The sequence below is a fragment of the Opisthocomus hoazin genome, chromosome 18 (genome assembly GCF_030867145.1).
Source record: "Opisthocomus hoazin isolate bOpiHoa1 chromosome 18, bOpiHoa1.hap1, whole genome shotgun sequence".
Lineage (NCBI taxonomy): Eukaryota > Metazoa > Chordata > Aves > Opisthocomiformes > Opisthocomidae > Opisthocomus > Opisthocomus hoazin.
The window spans coordinates 18,632,753-18,652,376 of NC_134431.1; positions in this window are offsets into that span (position 1 = coordinate 18,632,753).

Sequence of the window (19,624 nt, forward strand, 5' to 3'; positions counted from 1 at the left end):
CTGACCTTCATACTTCCCCGCTGCCTCACCGCTCCCGGAGGATGCGCCCGCTGCGCTGTTGTAACGAGCAGAAAAGGAAAGAGGTTTCCCAACCGCCCGTCCCGCTGGCAGCCCCTGAGCCCTCCGCGCTGGGCACGGCCGCGGCAGCGGGCTCACCCCCGTGCCACGCCGTGCCACGGGCACCGGGTATGGCCCAGGGCTCAGCAGGACAAGGCGGAGAGGGGCCGTGGATAACCCCTGGCTGGTGTTCAGGTGTCGCAGGCTGCTGCTGTTTGAAATCACCGTCCCTCCCTCGGGGTCTGCTCGCTGTTGCTCCTTTCCCGTGGACGGGACGTAAGGAACCGCCTGAAGGTGACCGAAATCGCCGTGCCAGGGGACATCGGGTGGGACAGGGTGTTGGTGGCTCCTGGGACGGGCTTTCACGGGGCTCCCGTCGTCGCCTCGAGAGGGGAGGTAGCCACTCTGTGAAAATTTGGCCTCCTCTTCATTTCGCCCAAATTCAATCCCAGGGAAAGGCGACACCGGGGCAGGAGAAAGGGCTTTTTTCTCCGGGGGAAGAAATTCAAACCACATGCGGGCGGGCTTGCGGCAGTAGCAGGAGGAGGGACCGGGGCTGCGAGCGAGCGGGCTCTCGGCAGCGAGGCCGGACGTAAAGTCAATTAGCACTTTCAGGGCTCCGAACACGCTCGAGCGCCGTGCTCCAAGCAGGCATCATCCCCGTCGGGGAGAGGGGGAGGCTGCCAGTGGGGTTTCAAAATAATTAGGAAGCCCAGAGCCCCAGTGCTTCCCAGAAAAGCCTGTTAGCTCTGCGGTGGAAACCTTGCTCGCAGGGAGCGCGGAGCGCAAACACAGCCGTGACTCATCAACGGGAGGGAGCTGAGCTCCATTTTTCGGAGGTCAACTCGCTCGAGTCCTAACGAGCTTCACCCTCGGCGGGGCTCCTGCGCTCCCTTTGCCTGCCTTAACATGGGGGATGCCCAACACGCCTCGGAGTAACGAAGAGGGGGGGGTTTGACAGGTCATGGTGCCATCTGAGAGACTGATGTCTTCCTAAGGGTCAGTGGTGATGGGGAAACTGAGGCACGGAGCGCTCGAACCAGCCGAGCCAGCGGCCCAGATGGCAGCGGCAACCTCGGTTCCCCGATCCGCTGCCCCGCATCCCACCAGCCCCATCCCTGCAGCCCGGAGGGGGGGACGCTGGCATCCCCCCCCCTGCTCTCGAGGGACCTGGGACGTGAATCCAAACGGCCCAGGACAGCCTTGGAGGAGCAAAACAAGGCCATCAATCACCCCCGCCTCACCCCCGCCCCGGTCCGCAGCCGGAGCCGGGTTGCATTGTGCGGAGCCGGAGGGACTCCACATCAAAGCGGGTCCCGGCTGGCTGCCGGCCGCCCCAGCGCCCAGACGGGCAGCACCCTGCCCGCGGGCTGCCTGTCTGCGCTGCCCGCGCTGCCCGCGCTCGCTGCCCGCCGCCCCGCTCGGCGTGCGGCGCGCGAGGCCACCGGCTGCGGAGAGCGTCAAAGGCGAGGGCGAGAAGATGCTGGCCCGGGGTCGGGACCCCACCGCAGCATCCCAAGGCCAGCAGCACCTTCCCTCCCCAGGGGTGAGGAGGAGGAGGAGGCGTCGCATGCGGAGGAAGAGCTATTCCCATCCCGAGCTTGTCCTGGAGCACTTCGGAGGGTGCCGGGAAGGCGCAGGCTGCTCCCACCGTCCTCACAAGACCCTTCCCTCGGCGGTTCCCTCCGTGGCACGCGGCGGTCGCTTCCCCCTGGGCTGCAGACAGCGCGTTCGTTTTTGGATGTCGCCCGCAGCTCCCCGGCGTTTTTATTCAGCCTGAAGAAGAGAAGGCTGAGAGGGGACCTTAGAAATGCCTCTAAATATCTGCAGGGTGGGGGTCAGGAGGACGGGGCCAGACTCTTCCCAGTGGTGCCCAGCGACAGGACAAGGGGCAACGGGCACAAACTGGAGCAGAGGAAGCTCCAGCTGAACCCGAGGAAGAACTTCTTCCCTCAGAGGGTGACGGAGCCCTGGCCCAGGCTGCCCAGGGAGGCTGTGGAGTCTCCTTCTCTGGAGATATTCCAGCCCCGCCTGGACAAGGTCCTGTGCAGCCTGCTGTAGGTGACCCTGCTTGGGCAGGGGGTTGGGCTGGGTGACCCCAGAGGTCCCTGCCAACCCCGACCATTCTGTGATTCTGTGATTCTCCATGTCCCAGGCACGCATGGAGGGTGCAAGGCATCGGCTCCCCGGCGCTGCGCTGGTGGCCGAGCGCTCGCTTCGCTGCTGAGGAGCGGGTGGCAAAAATCCCCCCGACGCGCTGCCCGGTGGGGCTGGGGGCAGCAAGGGGGGAGCAGGGGTCCGGTCACGGCGAGCCGGCAAGGTTGGCCTTACGGGGGTCTGGGCAAGGGAGGGCACCCAGATCCCCCCCCGGAGCAGCGCCCGCGTGCGGGTGCAGCAGAGCCACAGCAATTTGGGTGCAAACCCACAGCGTCGCCTGTTTCCCCGCTGATAAGGGGTCGGGAGGGCTCTGCCCTGCGACCCACAGCACGGGGCAGAGCGAGGACCGCGGTCCTGGGCGCAGGGAGCCAGCTGGAGCCCCGGCGTTGAGCAGCCCCACCGCACACACCCCCCCGCTACCCCCAAACCGGGTCTGCACCCTGCTCCGGCCCCGCTCCGGGGCTGCCGACGCCGCAGCGTCACGGACACAGCCGGGAAGGAGCCGTTGGGACCCCCGGAGAGCCCACAGCACCAGCACCCCGGAGACCCCGAGCACTGTCAGGGAGGGGACGCAGGCAGCCAGATCCCATCGCGGGGTGGGTTTTATCGCCCGGAACAAGGGCAGGGTGACGTTGCAGCCCCCACCACGGGCACCCACCCTCCCCGAGGGCACGAGCGCTGTGCGTGCAGCGCTGCGGGGGCACCTCCTGCCGCTGCAGCCTGCGGTACGCACGTGCCCAGGGTAGGGAACAACGGACATTTTTTCCAGTTTGCTAATTAAGGCGCAGCATAAAAGTCACTAAAATGCGAGGCTGGGTGTTTAAAGGGAAAATTCTCCTCCAGGTGCCAGGTTTATTAAAAGAAGGGGAAAAAAAAACCAAGGAGGAGAGGCAGAGCCACAAGCTGGACAAAGAACATGTGGGGAAGGAGAAGCCTTCGTGGGGCTGGACGGTGTCGGGCGTGCCCAGGGGAGCGGTGAGGACGGGGGCTGCAGCGAGCCCCCATGCCCCCCTGCCACCGAGACCCCGGGGTCCCGCTGCCAAGCGGGAGGTCCCCAGCTCACCCCGCAAACCCGGAGCGTCCTCCGGTGGGGCTGACACCCTGGCGGGGCAGATCCCATCCTTCGAAGGTTTAACTGGTAGGAAACCACCCCAAACTGGGCAATCCAGGCGGCTGAAGCGGGGTGCGTTGTCAGCATCACCCCCAGAGCCAGAGCTGCCGGGACAGGAGGACGCGCTCGGCCGGGGGCCGTGGTTTGACGTGATGTTTGGGGCAGCCAAACCCCCCCTTCCCTGCCCCAGGGAGAGCAGAGACCCCCGGTAGCACCGGGCAGCCCCCCCCCTCCCACCTCCGCCGGGTGCCTGCACACAGGCACGGCATTCGCACTTACACATGTAAAGCATTAGGATTTGTTTAGAAGCCCTTTATTGTCATATTTTGTTCTTTATTTCCTACAAATTAAATTTGCTGAGGGATATGTGCAGATTGTGAAATTATTTCAAGAATAGTTCCTCTGGGTTTTTTAATTTCCTTTGTATTAAATTTTTACAGTGTTTAAAAGACTATGAAAAATTAAAAAAAAAAAATAAAAAAAGTAGGACAAATTCCCAGGGAGGAAAACAGCAGAGCCCGAGAAGGTGCCCAGCCGCGGGCTGGCCCTGGGACCGCTGGGACCAGCAGCTGCCGCCTCCGTTGTCGCGGGCACCGGGGACGGGTTGGCACCGGGGATGGGTTGGCACCGGTGCCCACCTCCCGAAGCCCCTCCGTCCAGGCCCTGCCGCCCGCTGCGGAACCGGGGCTGGCAGAGCTGCGGGCGGCTGGTCCAGAACTGGCGCCGGAGCGGGACCTGCCGGCTGCCGGGACGGGGCGGCCGTGGCTCTTCCCACCAGACGCATGGCCTGGCCTTTCCCTTTTTCCTTGCTCCCGGTGCCGTACCGGGGTGGGGAACCCTTGCACGAGGCCATGGGCTCCACCGACCCCACCGCCTGCGTTTCCGACCCTGAGCAATCGTTGGGTGCAGACAAGAAATCCCACAGCCGGGCATTCCGAAGCCGCCCTCCCCTGTGAGCAATTTCCAACGCGATAATCTTCCCAATTAATCCCCCGAGCTGCGACGGCTGCGGGGAGCCCAGCTGCCCCCCGCGAAGGGCTCCGCATCTTGGGAGCCCGAGGGGCCCCGTCCGCTGGCGGGGAGCTCGGCGTGGCAGCGATGGCCGGCCGGGAGCCCCCCTCCCGCCCCTCCGTCCCCTGCGCCGGGTGGTTCCCAGCTCATTAAAATCGCAGACACATTTTTCATCTCTTTACTTCTACCACTGTCATCGTCATTGTTTCGGGCTGGTGCAAACTGGGAACCGGCCGCGCACTGACGCTGCTGCTCCGCTCCACCCGGCAGCCGCCCTCGCCCCTGGACGCACAGGGGACGGGGACGGGGACCGGGACGGCACCGGCCTCCTGCCTCCGCTTCCCCGGGGGGTTTTGCACCCAGGTCCGTGGCACCGCGCGGAGGGAGGGTGCTGGGGCTGTGCCAGTGTCCGGCGAAGGTCCGGGTGAGAGCCGCAGCAGACACCCCGCTGCCGGCCGGGGGCAGGGGGTAGCAGAGCTCTCGGGGTCATGGCAGGACCCCCCGGTGGTCCCGGGGGCTCCGGGGGCTCGGCAGCACTGGGGATGGCGGCTGGAGGCAGCCACAAACCCCAAAATGGGGCAGTGGCATCCTCGGGCTCGAGGGACCCGGCACAAGGACTCCCCTTCCACATCTCCGGTCCCCGCAGAGCCAGGGTGCCCGTCCCCGGGCGAGGGGCCTGGGTCTCGGCGCAGCCGTTTGCGCCCGTGCCGGCTCGGCAGGAGCGGAGGGTGGGTGGCTGGTTGGTGCCTCCGGCACGGCGCGGCGGAGGGGGCAGCAGCTCCTCCCCGCTCCGCGGGAGCGGACGGGCGGCCGATGTGGAAAACAAATCTGCGACGGGATTTCTCCGGTAATTACCGGGAAAAGGTTGGATTCGGTGACTGCGTAACTTCCGTCGGGAGCGAGACGATGCCAGGGCTGCGCACAGCAAAGCTGTCCGGTTCGGTAGGGTGCCACCGGAGAACCGGCAGCACCGGCCAGCTGGGAAGGGTGACAGAGGGTGTTTGAATAAGCTGGGAACAGCTCGGCCTTCCAGGGCTGCGGGGAGGCAGGGAGGCAGGGATGCAGGGATGCAGGGATGTTGGGATGCAGGAAAGCGTGGAGGTTGGGAATCAAGGATGCAGGGATGCAGGGAAGCAGGGATGCAGGAAAGCGTGGAGGTTGGGAATCAAGGATGCAGGGAAGCAGGGATGTTGGGATGCAGGAAAGCGTGGAGGTTGGGAATCAAGGATGCAGGGAAGCAGGGATGTTGGGATGCAGGAAAGCGTGGAGGTTGGGAATCAAGGATGCAGGGATGCAGGGAAGCAGGGATGTTGGGATGCAGGAAAGCGTGGAGGTTGGGAATCAAGGATGCAGGGATGCAGGGAAGCAGGGATGTTGGGATGCAGGAAAGCGTGGAGGTTGGGAATCAAGGATGCAGGGATGCAGGGAAGCAGGGATGTTGGGATGCAGGAAAGCGTGGAGGTTGGGAATCAAGGATGCAGGGATGCAGGGATGTTGGGATGCAGGAAAGCGTGGAGGTTGGGAATCAAGGATGCAGGGAAGCAGGGATGTTGGGATGCAGGAAAGCGTGGAGGTTGGGAATCAAGGATGCAGGGAAGCAGGGAAGCAGGGATGCAGGAAAGCGTGGAGGTTGGGAATCAAGGATGCAGGGATGCAGGGATGTTGGGATGCAGGAAAGCGTGGAGGTTGGGAATCAAGGATGCAGGGAAGCAGGGATGTTGGGATGCAGGAAAGCGTGGAGGTTGGGAATCAAGGATGCAGGGAAGCAGGGATGTTGGGATGCAGGAAAGCGTGGAGGTTGGGAATCAAGGATGCAGGGATGCAGGGAAGCAGGGATGTTGGGATGCAGGAAAGCGTGGAGGTTGGGAATCAAGGATGCAGGGAAGCAGGGATGTTGGGATGCAGGAAAGCGTGGAGGTTGGGAATCAAGGATGCAGGGAAGCAGGGATGTTGGGATGCAGGAAAGCGTGGAGGTTGGGAATCAAGGATGCAGGGATGCAGGGATGTTGGGATGCAGGAAAGCGTGGAGGTTGGGAATCAAGGATGCAGGGATGCAGGGATGTTGGGATGCAGGAAAGCGTGGAGGTTGGGAATCAAGGATGCAGGGAAGCAGGGAAGCAGGGATGCAGGAAAGCGTGGAGGTTGGGAATCAAGGATGCAGGGATGCAGGGATGTTGGGATGCAGGAAAGCGTGGAGGTTGGGAATCAAGGATGCAGGGAAGCAGGGATGTTGGGATGCAGGAAAGCGTGGAGGTTGGGAATCAAGGATGCAGGGAAGCAGGGATGTTGGGATGCAGGAAAGCGTGGAGGTTGGGAATCAAGGATGCAGGGATGCAGGGAAGCAGGGATGTTGGGATGCAGGAAAGCGTGGAGGTTGGGAATCAAGGATGCAGGGAAGCAGGGATGTTGGGATGCAGGAAAGCGTGGAGGTTGGGAATCAAGGATGCAGGGAAGCAGGGATGTTGGGATGCAGGAAAGCGTGGAGGTTGGGAATCAAGGATGCAGGGATGCAGGGATGTTGGGATGCAGGAAAGCGTGGAGGTTGGGAATCAAGGATGCAGGGATGCAGGGAAGCAGGGATGTTGCAATGCAGGAAAGCGTGGAGGTTGGGAATCAAGGATGCAGGGATGCAGGGAAGCAGGGATGTTGGGATGCAGGAAAGCGTGGAGGTTGGGAATCAAGGATGCAGGGATGCAGGGAAGCAGGGATGTTGGGATGCAGGAAAGCGTGGAGGTTGGGAATCAAGGATGCAGGGATGCAGGGAAGTTGGGATGCAGGAAAGCGTGGAGGTTGGGAATCAAGGATGCAGGGATGCAGGGAAGCAGGGATGTTGGGATGCAGGGATGTGGAGATGCAGGGGTGTTGGGAATCAGGTGTGCAGGGACGTGGGGATGCTGGGATGTTGGGAATCAGGGGTGTGGGGATGCAGGGAAGCAGGGATGTTGGGAATCAGGGGTGTAGGGATGCAGAGATGCAGGGAGGCAGGGATGGAAGGATGTTGGGATGCACAGACGTGAGGAGGTAGGGTTGTGGGGGTGTTGGGAATCAGGGATGTGGGGTTGCAGGGATGCAGAGATGTGGGGATGCAGGGATGCAGGGATGTGGGGATGCAGGGAAGCAGGGATGTGGGGATGCAGGGAAGCAGGGATGTTGGGAATCAGGGGTGTAGGGATGCAGGGACGTGGGGATGCAGAGATGCAGGAGGCAGGGATGGAAGGATGTTGGGATGCACAGACATGAGGAGGCAGGGTTGTGGGAATGTGGGGATGCAGGGATGCAAGCCCTGACCTGGTGGTCCCTCCAACCACCACATCCCTGCCCATGCAGACCCTCTCCTCAGCCCCAGGGTGCTGAGGCCTCCTCAGCTCCATTCTTCTGACTCCATGTTAGCTCAGCTCAGCTCAGCTCGGCTCAGCTCCGCTCCTGTGGCCCTGCTGGGGAACTTGGCAAAACGAAGGGAGAGGATTGCCGAGCGGAGCAGAGCCCAGCTCTTCATCTGTTCTAGGAAAAGAGAGACCACACCAAGAACTTTCTGAAATTCCTTCCCGAAGCCTTGGCTGAAAGCTGCTGCCTCTTTGCCGAAGCGTTTAGACCCTGGCAGCGCCGGGGCTCGAGCCCCAGCCTGGCCGCGCCGTCCTGCTCCTTCCCAGCACCCCGGTTTCGGGAGCTGCTGCCTTTGCCCTGGTGTCCCCGTCCCGTGCAGCTCTGCAGGTGTCCAGGCAAGGAGCCACCCCTGCCAGGCACCACTGTCCCCTCTTTGTCTCCGGAGACGCGGGGTGATGGCTCCTCTGGGCCGAGGGACCCCCAGCATCGCTTTCCCCATCACGCGCTGGCAAATTCCTTTCACATGAACGGGAAGTAGGAATTCCCCTTTGTTTTTTCAGGAAAAAATAAATATGTTTGAAAAAAAAAATCAAATCAAATCTTATTTTTCTGTGGTCTCAGAGGCCTCCAGTTGTTTGGCTGAGTCTGGAACTGGACGCGATGCCGTTGGGATGGCCACGGAGCGCGCAGCCCCCAGACCCGCTGCAGACCCGCGCGCTCCCAGCCCTGCCATGGGCTCCACGAACCGGGGCTCATCCCCACCTGGGGACAGATGGACGTCCCCATGTCCCCACTGAAGCTGGGAGCCGTGGGGCCGGAGCGGAGTCGGCTCATGGCGCGGCTGCCGGCCCCGCTCTGGCCGGGCTGGCGGGGAGAGGCGGGAGGTGCGGTGGGCGGCTGCTGGGACCTCGGGCTCTGCTGTGGGGTCTTCCGGGGCGACCCACGTTGGCCAACCGGCATTGTTCAAGAGCTGAAAACATCAATAACCTCTAATTATCCCCTTTCCCCACGGGAGGAAGGTTTTTGCACCCGGGGAAGGCCGTGCCACACATCACTTTTTCATCGCAATATGATGGTATTTTCCCCCAGCGCTGATGATTGGAACCAGCCGAGCTCCCGCCGCGTGGCCCTGCTCCCGGCCCTCGGAGGGGGAACGCCGCCGCGCCGGGACCCCGGAGACCCCCACCCGCGGGGAGCATGGCCACTGCCCTCGCGGGACCCCCGATCTTGGGGAGGTCTGAGGAAGCGGAACCAAAGCAGGGTCCTGGGCACGGCGTCCCTCCCCCTGCAGAGAGGTGCCGTGGGTTTGGTCCCTGTCCCCGAGGAGCTGCGCCTGCTCTGAGCAGCACCAGGTCCCTCGGGATCACCCTCTGCGTCCCGGCACACCCCAGGCCAGGGCGGGGGGCACGGCAGGAGGAACCCTCTGCCTGCAGCAAGGTGCGGGACCTTTGCCACATCCAGGTCTCTGTTGGTGGATGAAGAGCCAGGGAAGAGCGGGGACGGATGGAGAGGTCGAGACGGTCCCCTCTGAGCCAGGACAGAGCCGTCGCCCCGGGTGGGGAGCCGTGAATACCCGAAACGCCGTGGGGAGGAGAGACGAGAGCACCGGCAGTGCGTGCGGGGCGGTCAGGAGGCTGGGGATATTTGGAAACGAACTTTTTCTGCATACATTTTTCCTTCATTTAATCTTTTTTTGCTCAAATTCCCGAGTGAAGAATTCTTTCCGTGAGCCGGAGCCCGCCGCAGAGGCTCCGCGCCCGGCTGTGGGCACTGGGAATCGGCCGGGGACCGTGCCCCTGCATCCCTCCTCCAGCCGCAGCCGATGCTCGGGGGCCAGCGCGAGGGTCGGGGCAGCCCGGGCGCCACTCGCACCCTCCCCGGCCGAGCTTCAGCCCCGCTCACCCACCCCGACCCCCTTTTCCTCCCCGCTCCTGCCCTTCGGAGCTTTTGGGGATGACGGCGAAGCTGAACCCCCTCTGTGTGCTTCGAGAGGGGAGCTGCCCGCAGCCCGACAGCGCTTTGAACAGCTCAGGCTCTGTCTTTATTCCAGCTCCTGAAAATTTAATTTGTTAGTGGCATAAACAGGATATAAAAGGCTGAAAAAAACAAAGAAAAAGGAGAGGGGAACATTTTTTCTCCGTGGCCTTGCCTGCGATGGAGGAAGCGACCTGTTGGGACCGCATCCCCTGGCACTGCTGCGCGTCGGTACAGCCCCCCCTCCTCACGGCAACCGGACCCCGGGGCCGGCTCTGTCCGGCGTCCCGGGACGGCTCCCGACCCGGGGGGGTTTGTTAGGCGAGGGTCTGCCCTTCGCAGCTTCTGCTCTTTCCTTCTTTTCTTTCTTTTCATGTCGTTCTCCAGAATTCCCAGCGGTTTATGGTGCTCTTTGACGTCAGCCGCAAACCGGGCTGCCAGGTGGTAATCATTTCCCTGAATGTCGGCTAAATATAATTATCACTCCATTTTCACTTCAGAATATTAAGGTTTTTGTCCCTCCTGTTATTAACTCGGAGAAAAGCCTTTATACCTCACCGTGACCCACGGCCACTGGCCCCTTGGCGGTGATGGGCTGGTGTCCCCGCATCCCTGCGGCACTCGCGGCCGCTGCGGAGATGGTGACCACGGTCCGGGCTGTCCCCAGCTGTGCCACGTCCCCGCGCTGTGCCAGAGAGAAGCGGTGGGGGGCTTTGCCCAGGGGACAGAGGGACAAAGCCTGGAGCTGGGATGTCAGCGGGGTGAGGACGGAGCCCGGGGCTGGGAGGGTGAGGAGGGACCCAGGTCCCTGAGGGACCCCCAAAGCCCGGGTTTCCATGGACAGGGCAGGACGCGCTGGGGACCGAGGACGCGCAGGGCGGCTCTGCCGATGGCGATGAGGCCGCTTACAGCGGTGACGGAGCAGGTGCAGGAGCGGAGGAGCCGCCGGCTTCGGTCGCGGTGCGGATGGGATCGGATCCTCCTGCCAGCAGGTCCGCGAGGGTCGCGTTGGCTCTGCAGGGTCCCGTTTCGGCCGCAGCCAGCAGGACCCACGGCAGCGACCCGAGCTGACACAGGGAGGCTGGATTTTAACCAAACTGGCTTAAAACTAAGCTCCAGCGTGGTGGCACGCCGTCACAGCCTCCGGCAGCCGAGTCCCGGCCGCGCGGCTGGGTGATGCTGACACCGACACCGGGCTTTCAGCCCCGGCGCGTGCTGGGGTGCAGGTACCGTCGCCCACCCACCGCTGGCCCTCCCTGTGGGCACCCCGAGGGGCAACCCGCTTGCCTCCAGCTGCCCAGGGCCACCAGCCCTCACCCTGTGTCCCCTCGCTGGTGGCACAGGCACCGGGAGCTGCGGCTGCAACGGGGCACGTGCGGGGCCGGCCCGGCGAGGGCCAGCGGCGGCTGCGGGCGCCGGAGCCACGAGCGAGGCAGCCGGCTCCGCAGCCCTCCCCGGGCTCTGCGGCTGCCAGGGGGATTTTCCCCATCGAGGAGCAGGAGCCTGCCCAAAGCCTTTGTCTTCTGCCGAATTCCAGCCAGGCAGAGTCATCTGCTGGAGTCAGAGGACTTACCCTCCTGGGGAATGATGTGCGAGAGGGGATCACGTAGTCACAGAAAAATTCTTTGAAAAAGGATGGGACTTCTGAGTGCTGTCTCACGTGGAGCCAGGAACATCCATCTGACTGCTGCTTCCACCCGTCTTTCTCAATACTTTCCTTAAATAGCACAAATATTAAAAGAGATTCAACTGGAGTTTGGCGTAAATGATGCTGAGGAGAACAGCAGAGGGCCAGCTACTAAAATACCGCTGGCTTGCTCCCCTCCGGCAGCAAGCACACGGTTTTCAGTGGGAGGAGAGCCAGAGCGGCCGATAGCCGTGCCGGGCGGCGAGGAGGATGCTCTGCGGGTGCCGATGCCTCGGCTTTGCCGGGAGAGCGGTGCCGGCTGTGCCGGGGCCGAGGGCCACGACGGGCACGGCGGCAGCACCCGTCTCCCCCGGGGACTCCTGGCTCCCGGGCAGCGAAAGAATCCGTGGCAATGCCGCAATTTCAGGATTCCCCGCTTTCCAAAAGCCCGGTCCCACGGCAGGAGCCAGCTGGCCGGGGAGGACGGTGCCTGGGGGACCCCAGGCTCCTGGCCCCACGCAGCCCATCTCCCTGCCCTTGCTCGGAGAAGCCCTCCCCAGCCCCCACCATGCAGCGCAGGGGAGGGAATGGTTGCAACGGCAGGGAGGGATTTCCGAGCAATTTTTACGCCATATCTCAGTTCCTCGAAGACCTCCCCTGCCTTTTGCTTTTTGTTTCAGCTCCTCTCAGCCCTCCCCGGGAACCCCACGGTGCTGCGGAGCGGGAAGTCGGTCGGCGGCCGGATTTGGCGCGGGGGACTCCTGGCCGTTGTGTTTGCTCTTGCGATGCCCAGCCAGCTCGGCTGCTCCTCCGCGGACGAGCGCAGACGGCAGAGTCGCAGCGGCACGCGCGGGATGGAGATCGGTGGTGGCTGCGAGGACGGCGCTCGGCGCGAGCCCTCACCCACGGGGACGTTGGGGCTGGGGGGGCCTTTCTGCAGAGACCCTGCCCCAACGCCCGCCCGCTGCTGGGGAGGAGTTGAATAAAACCTTCAGTGACCCCCAACCTTCACGCCCATCTCCTTCTTTCTCCAGCAAATACCCAGGTCCAAGCGCAAAGGTTCACGTAGCGAGTGAGTGCATCCTCCCTCCTCCCAGGGCTCGCCCCGTCCCACCATCATCACCTCCCAGCTACCTGCGAGCGCTGCCCAAACGCCACCTCTCCCCCAAAAACCCCAGCTTAGCCATCACCAACGGCCCCGTTACGGCAGACGAGCCCTGGCACCGGGGCGATGCCCTTCCCGCGGCCCGGCGCCGAGCCCGTCGGTGTCGGCCGGCGCCGAGCCCGTCCCGTGCGAGCCGCCGCGGTGTTTTTCCCACTTTGACAGCTGTACGGAAATTGGAAGGCGACGCTGACATGTGTCAGCAATCACCAGCGAGCGAGCGCCGACGGCGGCGGCCGTCCCCACCACCTAGAGGAGGCTGGCCACCCTTGGCTGAAATCACGGCAAATTGCGGCTGGGAAACAGGAGGATTGTTTCAATTATTTCCATTATATGAAGTCAAGCCATTTAATATATTCTGCCTCAAAGGGGCTCAACTAAAGAGATAAAATAAACACTGGAAATCTGCTCCGCTGGCACGGACGAGGAATTCGGTTTCGACACCAAACCTTCCCTCCCGCCTCGCCACTCGCCTTCCCGTTTCTCCTCCCGGCTCCCTCGCCTCCTCCCGCCGTCCCTCGGCCTTCGGCGCCGCTCAACACCAATTCCACTTTTTGGGGATTTGCTTCTGTTTTGGCAGCCGGAGCGCTCGGAGGCTGCGCAGCCGCACCGGCGGCCGGGGCCGGCGTCGAGCCCGAGGAGCTGCGCGGGTGGGAGGGGAGCGGGAGCACCGGGGCTCTCTCCGGGATGAAGGATTCGATTCAAGGCAAACTCTTCGCTCCCACCCGCGCTCCGTGCCCGGTGCTGCTTCATCACCCCGCGGGCAGCGGGACCGGCGGGCAGCACGGACCCCAGACCAGCGGGACCATGGCGGGAGGAGGAGTGCAAGCGTGCCGCGAGCTTGGCATGGGCTGCTCCGCGCGCTTGGCTGATGCCGGCGCTGAAGTCAGCCGCCATCGTGCCATCCTCCCTGCCCGGGAGAGGTGATGGCACCCTGGCACCGAGGGGCCTTGCCAGCTCTCCGCGCTGCCACATGGGTGGTGAGAGGGGCTGCCGGAGCTGTGTCCCACCGCGCAGAGCCCAGCCGCTCCCACCCGCTCCGGCCAGGCAGGAGCTGCTCCCCATCACGGCTCCCCGCTGGCCCAGGTCTTCCCAACACGCCGGCGCGGGGAGGAGCGCTCGGCCGCACCGGGCTGGGCAGTAAATCTACAATTCCGCCTTTCCCAAAGGATTTCCCAGCTCATCTGCTGAGCTCCCGGCTCGGCCTCCCCCGGGATGGGGGTCGCGGGCGGTGCCGCCGCCGGGGACCCGGGTGACGGAGGCGGCTGTGCCGCGGGATGCCCGGCGAGGGCTGCGGTGCGGCGTTAGGTGGAGCCGGCATTTCGTAAGTGCGGGGGGAAAGGGCCTCTGCCAAGCTGGCGCGGGGAGCAGCTGTGACTTTCCATTCCTGTGGGAAGTGGGCTGCCACCGTCCAAGCATCTGGGCTTGTTATGATGGGAGAGGAATGCCAAATATTTTTCTTCCTTATCCACTACCAGCCGCTCAAACCCTGCCCTGATCAAACCCACATTCACCGCCCGGGATGCGCGAGGGCCCCTGCTCTGGAGAAGCTGTCCCTCCCTGCCACCACTCCAGCCCGGGAAGGTCCCTGCACCTGGGGAGAGCACCCTGCCTTCGCCCGGGGCTCCTCCATCCCCCTGCCCCTCGCTGCCTCCTTCCCCCGCTGCCAGCCGGCGCCGGACGCTTCGTTTTGGCTTTGCCGCCTTGGCCAGGAGCATCCCTGTGCCAGCATCCCCGTGCCAACACCTCTGCGCCAGCGTCCCCGCGCCAGCATCCCCACACCAGCATCCCTGGCTGAGCAGCGGCCCTGGTGGGACCACGCTGTCCCCTCCGGAGCCCCAAGCACCCCAAAACCAGCCCCCGGGGGGGTGCGGCAGGCGCGTGGCCCGGGGCGCCAGCCGTGCCGGGAAGCAGGCGGTGCTGCCTTGGAGGGTCACCAAGATTTTTCCAAAGATGAAAGCGCGCTCAAGTGTCAAACAAACTTTCCAAATTATCTTTCTGGACACTTTCTCCCTGGTGCTTTGGAAGGCGGAGGAGGAACATTTCATTCTCTCTGCGTTGGCGTGGAGCGGGGCTGCGCGAGGGAGCCGGGAGCTGCCAGCGGCGCCCGCGGGCTCGGCCTCGCTGCTCGCCGCCGTCACCCCTGAGTCACCGCGGCTGCCACCCCGGCACCGCCAGCCGTCCCCCGCAGCCCCCCGACACGGCTCCCGGCACAGCAGAGGGGCAGCAGGCGCCTGATTAATCAGCGGCCACCGCATCATCCCTTCCCACTGCAATTTTCGGAGGAGTAGTCATAAACAGCCCAACGACGGCCACCGAGAGAGGATTTCTCCGCTCCCTTGGAGGCACCCGGCACCCGCTGGGACCGGTGGCTTTGCTGCCTTTGGCAGCGACCAGCTGAGCACACTGCCATGTGCCGTCCCCGAGGACCCAGCGCTAACGAGAGCCACCTAATTAGCACGCTCCTCCTGTGAGGGTGCTCACCCTGGCAGGGCTCGCTCCGACACGCTCTTGCTCACGCTGGCAGCCCGAGAGCGCGGCCGGGCCCTTCCCTGGCCCTTGCACAGCGTTTTCCTCCCGGGTCCAGGCAATGAAAGCTCAGAATCAGCATCCTGGGAGCTGGGCTGGCCCCGCCGCCGGGCGAGGAGCTGCCACGAGCCCTGCCAGGGTCCCAGCCAAGCCGGGCACCCACGGCTCCCCGCAACCACAGCCACCCATCCCCAGCAGCCCCCACCAGCACCAGTGCAGCCGCCCACAGCCGTGAGTCGGAGATACTCCAGTACCTCCACCGCCATTCCCATATCCATACTTTTCTCACCTCCCGTGCCGGGATGGTGCTGCCATGCCCGTGCTGAAGCGGAGGAAGCTCCGTCTGAAGATGAGGAAGAACTTCTTCCCTCTGAGGGTGACGGAGCCCTGGCCCAGGCTGCCCAGGGAGGCTGTGGAGTCTCCTTCTCTGGAGATATTCCAGCCCCGCCTGGCCGCGGTGCTGTGCCCCCTGCTGTGGGTGACCCTGCTTGGGCAGGGGGTTGGGCTGGGTGACCCCAGAGGTCCCTGCCAACCACTGCCATGCTGGGATTCTGTGATTCTGTGCCCAAACAGCGGTGCCCCCCGACCCCGTGCAGATCCACGATGGGGACGCCGTGCTGCGGGCTGCGTTGTTTACGGAAAGCAAGGCTGAGCCAGACGCCGAAAACCTGCGTTTTATGGCTAATTTTTTCTGTTTATTTCACATTGGCATTAGAAAAAAATCTAAAGTGATCCCAACCATTATTACTCCTGGTTTCCTACGGCGAGGCCAAAGGGGTCTGAAACAGCTCCTTTGTTGTCTGAATCATTAACTCTTGGGGAATGGAACGCGGCGGCGCTGGGTGGGAGCGGCGGGGAGAGGTGTTTGGGGGGCTGGGGGAGCAGGGGGGGAGGAATTCTTGGGGTAGAGAGGAGAGTAACCCCCATGTGCTTTGCCTGGAAGCAGCTGGGTGCCCCAGGACGCTGAGGGACACATCCACCGCAGCCCCACGGGCGGCCCTCCCCAGTGCCACCAGTTTGCTGGGGCCCAGCGGTCCCCCAACCCGTTTGTCCCTCGCAGGGGGAGCAGCCCAGGTGGGGACGAGCCCGCTCCAGCAAACTCCCAGCCCTTTTCCTGCTGGGGTGTGGGACGGACGGGCGGGTCGACATCTGTCCGGGGGTGCTCAGGGGACAGGGGGTCTTGCCCCCCTGTGCCCTCTCCGGAGTGAGGAGCAGGGCGTAACGTGCTGGTTGGCATTTGCTGATGCTGGGGGTGGGCGAGCGGCTGGGGGCTGCCATCGGGGCTGTCACCGGTGGCCCTGGAGCCTGGTCGGGGGGGTCACCGAGCTGCTCCAGGCCACGGCTCCCAGCACAGGGCTGGGTGTGCCAGCATGACGGGGTGAACCCATGGTGCTCCCAGGATGCGGACCCCCACGGTGGGCACCCACCTCACCGGTGGGTACTGGGCGAGCGGGGTTCTGCAGCCGAGCCCCTTCTCCATCCCATCCCGCACCCGGCCCCCTGCACACCGAGCCCCTCTGGGGTGCCTTTTGGGGAGCACTGTGCGGGGGGAGGGCTGCGGGCAGCAGCGTGGGAGCCGGGAACGGCTCAGTGCGGCTCGGTTCAGCCCGGCTTGGCTCGGCTCAGCCCAGCTCGGCTCGGCTCAGCCTGGCACGGCTCAGCCCGGCTTGGCTCGGTTCAGCCCGGCTTGGCTCAGCTCAGCTCGGCTCAGCCGGCACGGCTCGGCACGGCTCGGCCGGGCTCAGCGCATCTCGGCTCAGCCCAGCTCGGCTCGGCTCAGCCTGGCACGGCTCAGCCCGGCTCGGCTCGGTTCAGCTCAGCTTGGCTCGGCTCAGCTTGGCTCAGCCGGCTCGGCTCGGTTACAGCTCAGCTTGGCTCGGCTCAGCCTGGCTCAGCTCAGCCCGGCTCGGCTCGGTTCAGCTCAGCTTGGCTCGGCTCAGCTTGGCTCAGCCCGGCTCGGCTCGGTTCAGCTCAGCTTGGCTCGGTTCAGCTCGGCTCAGCCCGGCTCGGCTCGGTTCAGCTCAGCTTGGCTCGGTTCAGCTCGGCTCAGCCCGGCTCGGCTCGGTCAGCTCAGCCCGGCTCAGTTCAGCTCGGCTCAGCCCGGCTCGGCTCGGTTCAGCTCAGCCCCGGCTCGGTTCAGCTCGGCTCAGCCCGGCTCGGCTCGGTTCAGCTCAGCCCGGCTCGGTTCAGCTCGGCTCAGCCCGACTCGGTTCAGCTCAGCCCGGCTCGGTTCAGCTCAGCTCAGCCCGGCTCGGTTCAGCGCAGCTCGGTTCAGCTCAGCCTGGCACGGCTCGGCACGGCTCGGCCGGGCTTAGAACAGCTCGGCTCAGCCCGGCTCAGCTCGGCTCAGCCCGGCTCGGGGGGAGGCGAGTTACGAGGCGCTCGGAAAATCGGAGTCAGCTGCAACCCCGGGGGATGCCAAGGGCAGAGCCCCCCCCCCCCCGGCGCCCACCCCGGCGCCCACACCCGCGGGCCTGCCCCGGGGCTCAGCCCTGCCCGGGGGCAGCTCCGGTCCCCCCAGCCCGGGGGTGGCTGAGCCCGGGGAGGGGAGGGCTGAGCTTGAGGGGGGGGGGGCTGAGCTCGGGGAGGGGGGGGGGGGGGGGCTGGTCCAGGCAGCGTCACCCGCCTGGCTCACCCCCCCAAAATCGCAGGGGGCTTCGGCGTGACCCCGGCGCTGGGATGGCAGCGGGACAGTCGGACCGCGGCGGGGACAGCGGGACGGTTCCCAGCCGGGGGTGGCGGCGGGGGGGGGGGAGACACACTCCAGCCGATTTGTTGCTGCTGGGGGATATTTTTTTTTAGCATTATTATTATTATTATTTTGCAGGGGAGGGGGGCGGTGAAGAGGGGGAGCTGGCACCGGCTATAAAGGCCGAGCTCCCCGCAGCAGCCGGCACTTCCCCCCGACCATGAGCGCTCCCCTGGCCTAAGCCCCCCCCCCCCGTCCCCCCCTCCCTCCCGGGCTGGCCGGCGGATGCGGGGCTGCCATGGTGTGACCCCCCCCAGCCGCCCCCCTCCCTCCCACCGCCCGCCAGCCGCGTGGATGCTTTGAGCCCCTCCTTCCCTGCCCGAGATCCCCCCCCCCCGCCCAGATGCGGCGGATAATCTTCGTCCTGCCCTTCTTCATCGGTTCCGTGGAAATGCTCACGCAGAAACAGATGGAAGAAGCAAGGTAACGGCGGTGCGGGGCCGGCTCGGCCCCCCCGGTCCGCGGGTCCCCCCCCCCGGCAGCACCGGAGCCCTCCCGACCCTGCCCGTCCGCGCATCCCCTCCCGGTGCGCGGAGGGGGGGCTCTGCCCGACCCCAGCCCTGCCCTCGGGGGGACCGGGGGACCCTGGCCGGCGTGGGGACCGGTCCCGCGGACCACGGGACAGCGGGCGCGGGGGGGAGTAGCGCGGGGGGGGGGATCTGCTCTCCCGGTATTTCGCTTCTCTGCTGAACACGAAGTGCGTGAGGAGTAAGAAAACCTCCTGGGGAGGGGGCTCGGGGGGGCTGCGGGTAGCACCGGCCCCCTGCCCCGTCCTCCCCCGCCGTGGGGGCTCGGTACCGGGCGTGGTCGTGTCTCCTGGCCGGGGCGGACTGGCGGGACTGGGGGGACTGGGGGGCTCGGGGCCGGGGGGCTGGAGGCCGGGCAGCTTTCCTCGAGTGTCTAAAGGCGTGCGGGGTCAGCGGGTGCGGGTGCTTGTGCGGGTGGCCGGGCTGAGCGGAGCGGCCCGGCAGCGAGGGCGTGGGGGGCTCGGGGGGCGGCGGAGCGGCCCCGGTGCTACGGGATACGCGGGGGTCTCGGGTCCCCGCAGCACCCGGGGGTCTGCCCGCAGCCCCCCCGCCTCGAACACGCGTTTTCTCTTGCTGTATAACCAGCGTGGAGGGGGCCGGGGGCGGAGGATGCTGCAGCCCCCCCCCCCCGCCCCGCAGCCGCCGGCAGCTGCCCCGGCCGTGCCCCGCTACCGCGGAGGAGGGGTCCGGGCAGCCCCCGGGACCCCTCCCGGTTCCCGCAAAGCCCAGGCGGGGAGAGCCCGGCCGAGCACTACCGGGACCCCCTGCGCCCCCTCCCCAGGGCCCGTCTGGGCTCAGCCCGGCGGTCCCGGCTCCGCAGCCGCTGCCGGGCGGGGGGAGGCGAACCCCCCCCCCCCACCCCGTCCCGCAGTTGCGGGGTGAGCGGTTTCCCGTCGTGCGGTGCAGTTCGGCGGCTCCCGGCCGAGCCCCCCCCCCCCCCCGGCTCCGCACCACGGGTGTGTTTTCGGAGCCGGTGGTGGAACCAAGCCCCCGGAGCCTGCGCAAAGCCCCCCCCTCGGGGCAGAGCGGCGGGGGGGGGGAATCGTCAGAAAGATTTCGGGAAGGGAAAGCGGCTCGGAAACCCGCGGGTCCCCGGGGAAGCCGCAGCCCCCGCCAGGAACACGAACTTTGTCAGCGTTGGGTAAATGTGTGACGGAGCCCGCAACGACCTCACGGCTCCGAGGTGCTGCGTGACCCGCGCTCCCAGCACGGCCAGCCCCGGGCCCCGGCGCGGGGACGTGGGGAACCGGAGAGGGGACCGGGATGAGCCGGGAGAGGGGACCGGGACGAGGGATGAGCCGGAGAGGGGACAGAGAGGAACCGGAGAGGGGACAGGGATGAGTCGGGGTGGGGACCCGAATGAGCCGGAGAGGGGACAGGGATGGGGGGACAGAGA